The following is a 12,666-nucleotide window of genomic DNA, read 5'->3' as shown; positions in this document are numbered from 1 at the left end:
ATCAAGCAAGCAGGTGACGATTCCAAGCAATTATTTGGGACATGTGTCTATTTGTTCGACCGTTGTCAATGAAACATTGTGCATAGAAGGTGGCATGAGAGAGAATGGTCATGTTATTCCACGGTGCGTAATCGAGGTGGATAACGAAGGAAAATCCGCACTGCCTGTTTTGAATCTTTCGAATAAACCATTAGTATTTAAAGAAGGAGATAGAATCACTCGTGGAGAAATTTGCAAAATAGCTGAAGTCGATGGGAAACGAGAGATCAATGATGAACCAATTTCATACGAAGACATTCACACAGATTTGTTGGAAGAGGATGCAAGTGTTCTATTAGACATGTTGAACGAGAACAAAGGTCTGATAGCCAAGAACTTACGTCAGATAGGCTTGACGAATAAGATCGAAATGAAGATCGATCTAAAAGATGAAACTCCAGTTTATTACCGACCGTATCGAATGGCAATAACAGAAAAACAACAAGTAAAGAAGATAGTAGAAGAGTTGAAGGATGCTGATATCATTGAGGATAGCAACTCGCCTTTTGCTAGTCCAGTGTTGTTAGTGAAGAAAAAGACCGGTGATTTAAGGATGTGCATAGACTATCGGGCACTTAATAAACAAACTGTGAAAGATCATTATCCGATTCCTCTTATAGACGATCAGTTGGATAGAATGTGCAAGATGAAATATTTTACGAGTTTGGATTTAAGAAGTGGTTACTACCAAGTGCCGATCAATAAACATTGTCGTAAAAAGACAGCGTTTGTTAAAACACTTTTGCATTTAGGGATCGACAAAACCCTAAAGCCGTTGAAGATCATTAGTGATAGAGGTACTGCTTTTACCTCGGACTGTTTTAAAACATTTTGTGATTTGTTTGGTATACAACATGTGAAAATTGCGTCTAGTACGCCTCGAGCTAATGGACAAATGGAAAGAATGAACAAGATAATAACGTCGTGTTTAGCTACTTCCGTAGAGAGTGAAGAAGGTAATGATTGGGACGAAAAACTATTTCAAGTGCAATGGGCCATAAATAGTAGTGTTCATAGTGTAACTAAACGTTCGCCAAACGAAATTGTTTTCTCGTATAAAGGTTTTGGCTTGGAAGAAAATCCCTTAACTCAGGAAATAATTCAGCTCAACAGTGAAATTCAATTTAACGATGAAGCGGAAGAAGAAGAAATTCAGTCGTTATTAAGAAAGAATCAGGAGAAGATGAAAACACAATTCGACAAGAAGCGAAGAGAACCTCCAACGTATAGTGAGAAGGATTTGGTGATGGTAAGATGTGAAGCGCCAAGTACAGGACAAAGCAGGAAGTTGACAGCAAAATACAGGGGTCCATATGAAGTTGTCAAGGCGTTGGATAACGACAGATATTTGGTGCAAGATATAGAAGGGGAACAACAGAGTGCCAGAATCTATAAAGGTATTCTTCCAGTGGACAGATTAAAATTAGTGCCTAAAAGTGAATAAGTGAAATGAATTTTAAGTGAACGCATTATTGAACTTGATTTGTAATTGTATAAAAAAAAAATGTGTAATCTTTTTTTTTAACGTAGACATGTTAGATGCTTTGTTTTTATCAGTGGAAGCTTTGTTGTTAGTTTCTAGTTTATTAGTACATTGACTTTGTGGAGGAATTATGTCACGACATTGACGAGGTCGTCAATTAGGTCAGGAAAGGCCGAACTGTTGTAATTTTTCAACCGTCGATGTAAATTCGTTAAAATCCGTTAGTCATAAGGAAATGTAGAAGTGTATTTGGTTATGAGTGAATGCTAATAGATTGATCGGAACGAATTAGTTTTAACAGAAAAGTTGTCGGTTAGGAAAGTCGGTTGGCTTCAACGGATTGTTTTTAGGTTTAAACATTTGATTGTTATTGGATTAGTGAATTTGGTCGTTGAAGCTAGAATGAATGTGAGTGGTTGAATGAAATGTGGAAGTGCCAATATAAAAGTAAGAAAGGGGTAAGCAAGGGCAGAGTCGAGAGTTAGAGTTTAGAGTCAAGAGTTAGAAGTTAAGAGTCAAGAGTTAAGCAGTGACAGAGTAGAGAATTGAGAGTTGTAGTTGGAATGTATTGAAATTATTCGTTATTTTATTAAAGTTATTGTTTTAATTCAGTGTTTGAATTTTAATAATATCCTGACAAGTAGCAAAAGCAGAAAGAGAAATAATTTGCTACAAACGTGTGTTGAAATTCCAACATTTGTAGGATTATAAGAGTTAATGTTAATTTTTATATAAAGGATTTCAGAAAGGGCCCAACCGCTATCACGTTCTTGGAACTCTTCTAAATCGTTTAAAATTTTATCAACAATTTGTAATTTATACCATTCATTCAAATTTGTATTTTAATCTTTACTATTAAAGCTAAATAAATACACTTCAAGTTCATTGCCCATGACTTTTCTCATGGGGCGAGTATTTTTGACGATATTTAATAAAATAAAGAGACGTAAACAAAAAAAATTTCACTTCTTGGAAAAAATGCCCAATTTTTGAAGAGCTCTATTTCGGAAACTGCTGCATGCACAAAGTTCGCTTGGGCCTGTAGCGAATTTAATCTAGTTTAAAAAAGGTAACTTCAACTTTATCTGTGAGACTCATATCTTAGGAGATATTGAGCAAAAACTGAAAATAGTGCAAAAATTTTGCTGTTCTTTGGCTACCACGCAGCGCGCACAAGTCTTTCGAAGTTGCAAATTTGGTGTTTTACTCTTGGCTGAGATCCAAACAACATATTAAAAAATCAGAACTACATGACCTTTTGCAAGGTCGGACCCTTTTTTATGTTTATATTGACTGGACTACATGGAAAATGAAAAAAAAACTAAATTAATTTGCAATCTGTCACTTAATCCCAACTGTATTGTTCACATTCATTTAAAAAATTAAGGTTGTTGAATATTTGATTAAAGCTTTTGAAACATTTGTTAGTAGTATTTTATTTGACGTTACAAGGTACTCGCGTCAGATCAATCATTAAAAAGTTAACATTTAGACTTCACGTTTCTCAGGTCCTCTCGGGCTGTTGATGTTGCTATGGAAACTTTAATAAACGCGCCTTTTTGAAGGCGTGCTTTAATTAAGCAAAATAGGTAACCACTAAAAAAAACATATTAAAATAATGCTTTTGACAGTGAAACGATTTAAAAAATTTAAATTTGAAAATTCTGGATAATCATCTTCCAAATCAATAGCTTCCATATTGAGTAACGTACTTAATCATTCCTTTTTCTGAGCACCTTTCACTGCAACTATAATGCCTTCGTTGTTGTTGTTGATGAAATTTTCATAGTCCATAGTCCATAGTCGGGTTAAAAGAGAATTTTGTGATGGTAGAAATGGGCAATATATGCTCATTGGTGACAGTGGCTATGCCATAGAGCCCTTTCTTATGGCAAAATTGCAAGAAACTCAAACTCCTGCAGAAAATTTATATAACGAATCAATTTTACGGACAAGAAATGTAGTAGAGAGACAGTATGGGGTGTGGAAACGACGATTTCCAATCCTTTCATTAGGAATGCGAGTTAATTTGCTCACAATGATGGAAATTATTGTTGCCACAGCAGTCTTACATAATATTGCTGTGGAAATGAACGACTATTTTCCAGCAGAGTGGCTTGAGAACAGTGACTACGATGATGAGAATGAAAATGTGCGGAACGAAGACCCTAACAACATTCTAATTAGAGGAAGAAATGTAAGACGATTGCTAATTGATGAACATTTCAATAAGATGTGATAGATAGTTTATTTTTCAATAATTACTTCAAATATTATCTACACATTACTTCAAATACTAATATTAAATTTTCATTTCAACTCTTCTTCTCTTAGTTTTCTAAATCTAACAACCGAAGTTTTTTTTTTTGTGTATTCTTCCTTCTTTCGATCTTCTTATTTTTTCAGCATAATATCTGCCTCTGTTTCTTTAGCTTTTTGGCGGTAGTATTCCGCTTGTACTACAGGATTTTCTACAGTAGGTCGCAGCTTATTGGAAATTCGTTGTTTAAGTTTGTGAGGAGTGTATGATGTCCAATTTTGTGTTTTAATTTGTTTTGGGACAGGTTGCTCTTCAACTTGCTAGAAAAATATTTTATTTGCTAATTATGTCCCTATTTAATATAAATTTTCATTCTTAGTATTAGATTTAATGTACGTACGTCCTGGACAACAGAATTTGTTACTGACGTATTTCCCTATTTGTTTCAAAATTTGATTCCTAAATGATGTAAAGTTTAACTTTGAAATAATCTGTGACAGTGTCACTCACAACTTCTCTTTGCGCTGTTATAGGGGATAAGGGTTCGTCCGTAGATATTTTTGCCTATAAAAGATACGAAATAAGGATAATACTCTAATTAAACACTTGTGACTTTATTACCACAGGATTGTCCGCAGCGAAGGTAGTGTTTTCCTCTGAAAAAAATGTTGCAAAATAATCCTAAAAAAATGGCGGGTCACAATTATTGTACAGTCGTACTGTATATTAGAGTTCCTGGAACCATGTTATTGTTATTGTCTACCAGAGCTTACCTGGGACCAGGCATAAGGGACGAGGGCCACTCGTTCCAAGTAACTCGACAGAGAAACATTAAAATAAACTGTAAAAATAAACCAGTTGAACCGAGAACGAGTCGTATTCATTTTCCGTAACAATCCGCAAACCGTGGATTAACATATGGTCCTTCGAGCCGGATTAGTTCCGCATTTAAATTCTAATTGTTTAATTGGATCTTCGAGAGTGACCCCGATCGAAAAGTGCTTCAAGTTAGCGGCAGCAGTGGCAAGCATCGTGTGATCTCCACTCCCCCTTGGAACAACGTTAATTATTCATCGGACTCCAGGATTTCCCTATATGTATGAAGACGGCATGGGCGGACCCAACTAGGATTCCATCATAGAAGACTCCAAAAAGGTTAGTGGTTCCCAAAGTTCCTTTCTTCCATAAAAATCCTAAATTCACCCGAGACAAACACGTCTCGATCAGATCAGTCAGTGATTATATCAAATTTAGATTAAAATGACTAGGGCAAAAACGGCCAAAGAAAAGGTAGAATTCATTAATTCCAAAATAAATCACATAAAGCAATATGTAGAAGAATTTAACATTCAATCAACCAGTATTAATAAATTAAAGGCCCGTTTAGAGTCCCTACAAAGTTTACGGGTAGACTTCAAAGCAGCAATTGAGAGCGTTGAAGAAACTGACAAATCTTTGCACCCGGAGGATATTTTAAAACAGAGCATTGAATTTGAGGATAAATTATGTGACGTCATAGCTTCAATTAATGATATTGTAGATAAGGCTAAGGCTATCGCTGACGCCGCCGCCATCGCGGCTTCTACAGCTGGTGCCGGTCCAGCATCATCGGCACCATCAAATTCAAGAGACTCATTCCAAATGAATCTCCCTACTTTAAATTTAAAATCATTTTCAGGGAATTACAAAGAGTGGCTTAGTTTCGAAAGTTCATTTAAATCCATAATAAGCGAAAACACAAGTTTAAACAACTTGCAAAAATGTCAATACCTCAAATCTTGCTTAACAGAGGAAGCGTTTAGGTCCATACAAACATTAGAACTGAAAGAGGAAACTTATTCAGAAGCATGGAAAATCTTAGAAAAAAGGTTTAAACAAACCTGGTTAATTGTACAAGATCATATATACTCAATTTTAAATTTTAAAGAAATCTCAAAACCTAATTACTTAGAACTCAGAGAACTAATAGATGTTATAAATTCAACTATAAGCTCATTAAAATTACTGGAAGTTCCGGTAGAATCTTGGGATGTAATATTAATTTTAGTCATCTTCGAAAAACTTGATTATGCTACGAAACGTGAGTGGCAAATGTCACTAGACACGACAGTGGTACCCACATTTGAGAAATTCCTTAAATTTTTAGAAAAACGCTGTATGGCCTTAGAAGCTTTAAATAATGTGCAAAATAAATCTGGTTCAAGTAATTCAATTAACAATAACAGTAAAAGTAAGGGTCGCACAATAACACATGCAACTGTTAATAAGAAAAGTCCTTTATGTTTGTATTGCAAGGAAACATCACATATCATATTAAAGTGCCCAGAATTTCAAAAGTTAGACGCTAATGTAAGGAACAATGAAGTAAAACAACGTAAACTTTGTCTTAACTGTTTACGGGACAATCACTTAATAGCTGATTGTCGATCAAGTAGTAAATGTAATATATGCCATAAAAGACATAACACACTTTTGCATATTTCAAATAATACTAGTGTTAATGCCGACAATAGCGATGTAACTGTAAATTCTTATTCCATCAGATCAACCACAAGTGTTGTATTATTGTCAACAGCAGTAATCTTAATTAAGAATTCCAAAAATCAGTATTTCGTGCCGAGCCTTTTTGGATATTGGTTCAATGTCAAGTTACATAACATCTTCGATGTGCAAACGTCTAGATCTCAAAGAAAAGGAGACCAATATCGAAATCAAATGTTTAAATGGCAGTGTGAGTACCGCTAATAGAGAAGTAGATGTTTGCATAAAATCGAGAATTAATGCATTCACAGCAAATTTAAAATGTTTAGTTGTTAATCAAATAACTGAAAAATTACCATTAGCTTCTTTAAACGTTAATCAGTTGCAAATTCCAGACAATTTAAATCTGGCGGATCCCGAATTTTATGTGTCCAAAAGTGTAGACTTGTTGATAGGATCCGAGCTATTTTTAAAATTGCTTTGTGTGGGTCAGGTAACAGGTCTTAACGGTATTACATACCAAAAAACCCAGCTAGGTTTTATAGCAGGGGGAAAGTTTGACAATGGCTTAACCACCAATATATCCCCAACAATTTGCCATTTAACGGTAGAAGATAGTGTCCGAAAATTCTGGGAATTGGAAAATGCGGTTGTTGAACCTTCTACCTGCAACCAAGTTTTAGAAGCAGAGGAAGATTTCTGCGAAAATCACTTTAAACAAACGTGCACCAGAAATGCTGAAGGCAGATTTGTGATCAAACTACCGTTAAAATTTGGAGAAATTAATATGGGAAATACGCAAAATTTAGCTTTAAAAAGGTTCTACAATTTAGAGCGTAAGTTAAATCGGGATCCAGAAAGAAAGGAAGAATATTCACGTTTTATGAACGAATATTTAAAGTTACAGCATATGGAATTAGTAGCGAATATTCCAGATGATCATTTTTCATATTTAAGTCACCACGCAGTAGTTAATGAAAATAGTACCACTAGTAGGGTGCGCGTGGTGTTCGACGCTTCCGCGAGGAGTTCCACGGGACTCAGTTTAAACGACAACTTATTGAACGGACCAGTTATCCAACAAGACCTGTTTTCTATCTTGCTTAGATTTAGATCCTTTCAATATGTTTTGACCGGGGATATCGCCAAAATGTACCGGCAAATAGTGATGCATCCTGCAGACGCAAATTATCAATTAATATTTTGGAGAAACTCGAGTAGCGAACCTTTAAAAACTTATAGATTAAAGACACTTACGTACGGCACTCGGCCTGCTAGTTTCATTGCAACTAGTTGTTTAAAAGAGCTAGCTATAATAAATAAATCTGAAAATCCAAGGGCGAGTGAGGTTGTAGCGAGAGATTTTTACATGGATGACTTGCTCACCGGCTCAAATTCATTAAAAGATTTGATTCATATTAGAGACAGTGTAATAAATATCTTGGAACAGGCTCATTTCCCGCTTCATAAATTAAAATCAAATAATGCATCAGTACTCTTAGACAAAGAAGCAAGTAGATGTGAACCACAGGTAAAGTTCGATAAATGTGAAGCAAGCAAAACGCTAGGGATACATTGGCTTTGTAATACAGATATTTTTACATACAAAATAGTATTAAACCTCCCAAGAAAGGTAACTAAGAGAACAGTTTTATCGGTAACTGCCCAAATATTCGACCCGTTAGGATTAGTGGGTCCGGTCATTATGAAGGCGAAAATAATACTGCAAGGGCTTTGGTGTCTAAAATTAGAATGGGATGAATCGCTACCTGCGGACTTACACTCATCTTGGGTTGAATTTGTAAAAGGACTTGCCAGTTTATCAAACTTAGCAGTTCCTAGAAAAGTAATCAATATTTTTCCTTATCGTACAATCGAATTGCATGGGTTTTGCGACGCTTCGCAATTAGGGTACGGAGCCGCAATTTATGTAAGAGTTGGTGATGACAAAGACAATTTTGAAATAACACTTTTGTGTTCGAAATCAAAGGTAGCACCATTAAAAACCATAACCTTGCCCAGATTAGAATTATGCGGAGCCTTACTTCTTGCACGCTTAATATATAAAATAAAACAGGTATTTAACGTAGAATTTTCGCAAGAATTCTTATGGTGCGATTCCACAATTGTCTTAGCATGGATCAGTTCTCCTCCAAATTCATTAAAATCATTTGTTGCAAATCGCATTTCAGAAATTCAGTCTTTAACTAACCCTTCCAATTGGAATCATGTTGTAAGCAAAAATAATGCCGCGGACATTCTAAGTAGAGGCGCAAATGCAGAGGAATTATTAAAAAGTGCAATTTGGTTCAGAGGACCTGGATTTCTTAAAATGCCCCAGAATTTATGGCCCAGCTCGACAATTCAGGTAGACGAGTCGGAAATTCCGGAGAAACAAGTAACGTTGACTACAATAGATGACCATGATTCAGGTAGCAAAACGGATTTTTTGAGTAGGTTCTCTAAATTTACAACTTTGCAACGAGTTGTTGCTAGGATGTTAAGATTCATAAAAAATTGTCAAACTAAAGTAAAAGAAGAAAGAGTTCTTTATAATTACCTGACTACTGAGGAATTAAAAACAGCTACACTAACAATTGCAAAAATCGTTCAAAGGGAGGAGTTCCCTGGAGATTATTGTAATTTAAAAAACAATAAACCGTTAAACAACAAATCCAAATTACTTTCATTAAATCCTATTATCGACGAGTTTGATATAATTAGAGTTGGAGGGCGCTTAACCAATGCACACCTATCAAAAGAGACCAAAAATCCAATTTTATTACCAAAAAAACATTTTGTAACAAAATTATTAATAATATATGAGCACCAACGACAGCTTCATGCCGGCCCCCAGGCAACTTTGGCAGCATTGCGCCAACGATATTGGATTATTTCCGGAAAGAGTGCAATACGACAAGTATTGCATTATTGCCAAAATTGTTTTAAGGTAAATCCAATTATCACAAAGCCACAAATGGGAAATTTGCCCGAATTGCGAGTCAAGCCAGGTAGAGCCTTTTTAAGTTGTGGTGTTGATTATGCTGGACCTTTACTAGTGAAGGAGTCGAGAAGTCGTAGCAAACGACTTATAAAATCATATATTGCAATATTCGTTTGCTTTGTCACAAAAGCGGTGCATATCGAGTTAGTAAATGATCTCTCAACTAACGAATTTATGGCAGCGTTGCGGAGATTTGTCGGACGTAGAGGATTACCCAAAGATATCTACTCTGACAATGGCACGAACTTTGTAGGGGCAAAGAACGAATTGGCTGAGTTATACGCCTTTGTTAAAAATAAAAATATTCAAAATGACCTTCAAAATATTGCAGCAAAGGAAGGGATAAAGTGGCACTTTATACCCCCCAGATCACCCCATATGGGAGGTTTGTGGGAAATTAATGTCAAATCTGTCAAAGGACATTTAAAAAGAATTCTGGGAAATTCAAACTTAACATTTCAGGAGATGAACACATTATTGATAAGAATCGAGGCGTGTTTGAATTCGCGTCCCATAACCCCCATATCCTCAGATCCTAACGATCTCCAACCCCTGACACCAGGCCACTTCCTCATAGGGGAACCACTAAACTCCTTTCCAGAGTATGACTTCACGGAGGTTTCGATCAATCGTTTGGCACGTTGGGAGTTCGTGGAACGTCTTCGCCAACAATTCTGGAAAAGGTGGACCAAGGAATATTTAACTCAGTTGCAGTCGAGGTCCAAGTGGAAGACAGATGCTGTAACAACGGGTTCCCTCGACATTGGAAGGATGGTCGTATTAGCCGAGGATAATTTACCGCCACTTCAGTGGAAAATTGGCCGAATTGTGGAAACGCATCCTGGTGACGATGGCAAGATTCGTGTTGTGACCGTGCGTACCGCTCAAGGGACATTAAAGCGTGCGGCAAGAAAGGTGTGTGTCGTGCCAGTGGAGACAAACTAAAAGAAATCTCGTGCTTTGTGCGGAGTAATAAAATTATGTATATTGTCATAATTGTGTATTTGATTGATTTGTCTTGATTTACTTATTGTATAACGTTTTATTTTATCAATGTATTATCATAGTATTTTCAATCATATTATGTAGCGACAGGTACTTGAAGTATAACCCTTCAACGGGGGCAGTATGTACAGTCGTACTGTATATTAGAGTTCCTGGAACCATGTTATTGTTATTGTCTACCAGAGCTTACCTGGGACCAGGCATAAGGGACGAGGGCCACTCGTTCCAAGTAACTCGACAGAGAAACATTAAAATAAACTGTAAAAATAAACCAGTTGAACCGAGAACGAGTCGTATTCATTTTCCGTAACAATCCGCAAACCGTGGATTAACAATTATATCATGTCAAAAATAAAATACTCGTAACCCACATGATCACAATCAACACCATTTGCAAATCCTACGACTGTTTTTAAATTTATAATTCGTAGGACGGCTTCTATCACTGCGTCAAATTTGTCTGTACTAGCACCTCCTCCGCCTGTTTTTCGTCTATAGGTGCGCTTCGCCGCCACCACTTTCCCCGCCTTTGTTTTTAAATTGTCGTATTTCGACTTTAACTAATCCACTGATCGGAACTGAGAAGCAGATGAATTAAATGCCCCATCCGGCATCCTACAAGTAAATTTTTTTACACAGAAGACCTTGTCTTTGTGGGTATATGTAAAATGGTCCCCTGAACATTTGAGGCAGCGGGGCGCTGCGTTGCAATTACTGGTGGCGTGCCCCCAGCGGTGGCACTGCGTGATTAACTTGTTGTTAATGTGACGAGCCCATTCGATTCTGGTGTTCATTAGAGTCCTTGCCTCTGTCTCTAATTGATTCAAGGTCAGCGTCTTGTCGGTGACCACCAAGTAACACGGCCTTTTCGCTCCCTTCATGCGGTACACCTTATGCACCGTGATTTCATTTTCGGCCTGGAGAGCGTCCCGGACATCTTCTTCTGTGGGACCCTGACAGAGTCCACTCAGCACGAATGCGTGTTTTTTCATCCTTGTGGGTGAAGGTGTGATAGGCCGTTTCATTGGATTTGAGGATGTCCTTGATTCTAGTCCAATCTTGCTTGTTTTTCATGTAGATCGTCGTGTTCCTTCTAGTGAATTTAACGGTGTAATTGCGGCCTACCTGTTGTTGCAGGAGCCGCTTCAAATCTTCGAAGTTTTCCACGAAGCCGTGAATCACGATCGGGGGTGGAGGTTTGGTCCTCGATGTATTTTCTATCTGCGTGGGTCTTGTCGACCTGCTGGTCTCCTGGATCGGTACGGCTTCTGTGTTGTCCGTCGTCCTTTCTGATAGTGGCTGAAAAGAATTCGTAATTCTAAGTTTCGGGAAGTCAGGTTTATTTAGCCTAGCGGCGCCACGACCCGTGACTGGCCCCTGCCAGCCTCCGTTATCAGATCCCTCTGCGGATGTCCCGCCAGTGTCCATTGTCACTTCAATTATTTCCACTGAACCACTCGGAATGTTTTGCATTACTGCACCGATTTCTTGGACTTCTAGCACGTTAACGTTCCTCTTAAGTCTTTTTAGTAGGACGTACGGCTCGCCCCTTGGGCATGCCTCCCCGGGCTGCGGCCGTTTTATAAGAGTGTCTGTTTTCACTTTCACTATTTGTTCTTTTTGATCACTTTGTTATAAGAAAATACTGCACTTTTCAGCACTTAATCGTTGGATTTTTCACCAGATTACTCTTGTCACAAGCGATGCGTTGACGCGTCTGAACACGTCAACTACTAATTTAACAATTGCGACGTGGAACGCCAACGGGGTCAGGGGCGGCGAGGGGACGCTGACTGACTTCTTAAAATCCCACGAGGTCGACGTGATGGCAGTCAGTGAAACCAAGCTGACCCCAACGGACAAACTACGACTTAAGGACTATACGACATACAGACTGGACAGACCTGACGCGGTAAATGCTGGTGGAGTCGCGTTGTTAATTCATAAAAATGTCCCTCATGCAAAAATTAAGACTAAGATCGACACCTCCGTCGAGGTAATCGAGGTCAGACTAGTCGACGGCACTCATGTCTTTGCGGCTTATAACAGACCCTCCAACAGGCTCGCCTGGAGAGACCTACGCAACATCTTCGAAACGGCGAGCAGAGTGATCGTTGCGTTGCGTCAGGTGCTGGTTGAGCCGACAATGGCGCTACTCTGACGGCCGCTCGACGTACTATTATTTCGGCGCCCTAAAAAATATTTTTTTCACAACTTCTTCGACAGTTTGGGATATTAAATTATAATCTATCCGACAGTTTAAAAAATCTTCCAACTTTGTTCCAAAAATGGTTTGAATATTTTTATCGGCACAAAAGTTAACAGGGGGTTGAAAAATTAGCATGTAAAACCCTATGGCCAGTCTTAAAAAAAAACTCACTGTATGTACAGAAC

The 12,666-nt window shown here is 37.8% G+C and overlaps 1 long non-coding RNA gene across 2 annotated transcripts; it reads right to left on the bottom strand.

Moving 5' to 3' along the window:
- Window positions 1-3,755: 3,755 nt before the first annotated feature.
- LOC138128954 (uncharacterized) lies at window positions 3,756-11,998 on the bottom strand. 2 transcript variants are annotated; one of them, XR_011158968.1, is made up of 5 exons: window positions 11,398-11,998; window positions 10,644-10,887; window positions 4,404-4,463; window positions 4,183-4,346; window positions 3,756-4,102 (listed from the first exon to the last, which is right to left on the bottom strand). It is a non-coding gene; the product is annotated as an uncharacterized lncRNA (long non-coding RNA). The 2 variants fall into 2 exon arrangements; XR_011158967.1 differs by having other exon boundaries at window positions 10,644-11,998.
- Between the last annotated feature and the right edge of the window lie 668 nt (window positions 11,999-12,666).

This window comes from Tenebrio molitor, chromosome 4 (genome assembly GCF_963966145.1).
Source record: "Tenebrio molitor chromosome 4, icTenMoli1.1, whole genome shotgun sequence".
Lineage (NCBI taxonomy): Eukaryota > Metazoa > Arthropoda > Insecta > Coleoptera > Tenebrionidae > Tenebrio > Tenebrio molitor.
The sequence above is the reverse complement of the archived record's forward strand: the minus strand, read 5'-3'. Positions and strand labels throughout refer to the sequence as shown.